We start from the raw sequence: 3,032 nt of genomic DNA, 5'->3' as shown, positions 1-3,032 counted from the left end.
TACAATCCAATAGAAAAGAGAAGAAGAGACTAATTGAGAGATGAGGAATCTAATAAATTGGCTTTGTGAAAAAAAAAAAAAAGGAGAAGAGAGAGAGAGAGACTCTGAGAGGGTTTAGAGCGAGAAACTGTTTTTGATTACATAAAAAATGGCCTCTTTTTTGTATTTTTATTTTTATTGTTTTTGTTCCTTTGCTTTCTTTTGCATTATTATTATGTAACAATGAAGTAATTGTTTCAGCTTCCTTTCATTTAAAAAAAAAAAAATCCACCTTTCAATTTCATTTTACAAAAATAAAAATGGCTTTTTTCGTCGACATAAAATGGCCACTTTCAATTTCATTTTGTTGTTTTTTTGTAAGTCTTTGTTATTTATGAAGTAAATGTTTCAGCTTCCCTTTCATAAACTTTGAGATTTCATTTCAGAAAAAGTTACATTAGTTAAGTTAAACAAGAAATGAGATCTATGAGATTTAATAATATGATGAATGAATGAATGAATGAAGGAAGGTTAATTATTAATATTTTTTGGGTAGGAGGAGGAATATTATTGCTTATTATGCCTTATGGTTCCCTTCCTCTTGTTGTTTGACTATAGACTTTTCTTTCTTTGTTTTTTCTATTGATATTTCCAACGAATATATAATAACGACAATTAACTATTTAATGACTATCATAAGAACAAAAATAATGAGGAAGAAAAGAAAAAGCAAATGGTAAGTAAAGCTATTTTTTACTCTCTAAATTTCTTAACTCCATGAAAAATATTATCTAATATACATACACTCTTTATCAATTATATTTTCATGTATATATATATATAGATAAGTTTGATTAGCCTTTATTTTGTTTAGCTCCCTTTGTAAAACAGCTGCTAAATTGTCATATGTAATATAAGTATGTGCAAGAAAAATAATGTGACTACGAGGCTACATATTGAATATAGCATAACGAGAGGTAGATTTTCATGCCTTCTTTTGTCAACGTCTAGATAAAGAGTTTTAAGTGTTTTTGGCTTGTTCTTATTAGATGTGTGACGAATATGATGCTGGTTAAAAAAACTATTTTTAAGCTAAGTGGGATTTATTTTTAACAAGTAAGGACTAAAAATTATCGATACATTTTTATTTTTATTTTTATTTTTATTTTGTCACAGAAACAAAGTTAGAAAATAAGAGAAAGAAATGGTATGTAAAGTCACCGTCCACCATGACGATCATGGACACAACTCCTCTCTCCACCGTTTGATTTAGTAAAAGATAATATTCAAACCATTTGGGTCCTACTTTTTTTTTTTTTAATTATCTTTGGTGATTTGTGAATGTGATTAAGGAACTAATGCGAGACCAACAACACCATACATTTACATTATACGTGTGGATTCATTATAATATTCAGATTTCTTTTCTCATTTTAGTACTATGGTTATGTATTGAGTACTTTACTACTTTGTTTTTCTTTTTGGTTTCATAGATAGTTTGATGCACCAATAAAGAATACTTCAACATAAGAAAATAAATAAATAAACTAGATAGTGACCACGTTCTACTGTGTGGGAAAATATTTACATGAATTTAGATTTGTTTGTCATAAAATAATAAAAAAATTATTTATTTTATATATATTATAAAATTATACATTTAATTTACTTAATTTCATACTATGATTTCGACCCATAGTTGGTACTACTATTTTGGTTTGGATACAATATCAGATTTTTTAATTATAAATTTGGTAAAGTCTAAAAAAAAACCTAACAAAACATGTATTGACCTTTGATCTGGTATTACAAATTGATGTGATCGTTTTTAGAGATTTTAATATATCAAATTTACAATAGTGATTAATGTTAATATTAATACCATGCAGTTATTAGTATAACATGTTAGTATATATTAACTTTATATGTGAAAATTACAATTAGATTATGTATATGTATATTGTCAACATTCTAAACTTATTATTGTTCATATAGTGAATATTGTGTATACAAAATAAGTTTTAATCAATTAAATAGTTTATTATTGTTTCCAAAGATTTTTGAAACAATAAATAGAATCTGTTAAATACTTTCATTAAATAATTTTGAAAATATTGTTTTATTATTTTGTAAGCAAATATAAATTTTTCTTTTGTTAGTTATTAGATTAACTAAAATGCAATAGCATTTTTTATAATATGTCACATCAAAACCGGTTAAAGTTTTAACAACGTTGCTTAAATAATTATATAGAGATATTTTTAAAGTATAAGCAATGTTGTATCTTAGTTTTAAAATATATCTGTCATTATTAAACGATTTAAATATGCAAATATTTAATTACAGTTTTCTAAATAAAATTAAATCTTATAATTGTTTAAAGTAGTTTGTTATTGTTTCCTAAAATTTCTGAAACGAGAAATATAATTTTTTTAATAGTTTTATTAAATAATTTCGAAAATATTATTTTATTATTGTATAAACCAATATAAGATTTTTTTTGTTAGTATTAAATTAATTAAAATGTAATGGTATTTTTTTGTAATATGCCACTTGATATTAAGGTTAAACTTTAAACTTTAACAACATTGGTTAAATAAGTATATAGGGATAAACCAAAATAAAGTTAGATTGAGTTTTATTTGACTTTGAGAATTGAGATAACACATTATTTCAATTTCTTTAAATCTTAAACACAAGAAAAAAGAATAAGAGTGAAATTTTCTTTTGTGGAATATGTATCCCAATATGATTGGTAATGTTACGGGGCATTAGTTACGAAACATCGAAGAATAATGTGTGTCAGGGACCGAATTGGAGAGTAAGTCTTACCAAATTTTAAAATAAGAGTAACCAGAGAAATTCAGATGCCAATCACATCTCTGATCTAATTTTTTTTCTTTCTTTTATATAAAAACGATGGTAATGTAATAATGAAATGGTGTGAGAGGTGTAGGCAAAATGATGGAGGATGATCGAACGGCTGAGAGTTTGGAGTGCGATTAGATGTAAAAGACACACACACACAAAAAAAAAAAAAAAAAAAAAAAAAA

The sequence above is a fragment of the Camelina sativa genome, chromosome 12, assembly GCF_000633955.1.
Source record: "Camelina sativa cultivar DH55 chromosome 12, Cs, whole genome shotgun sequence".
Lineage (NCBI taxonomy): Eukaryota > Viridiplantae > Streptophyta > Magnoliopsida > Brassicales > Brassicaceae > Camelina > Camelina sativa.
Note: the sequence above shows the minus strand (reverse complement) of the source record.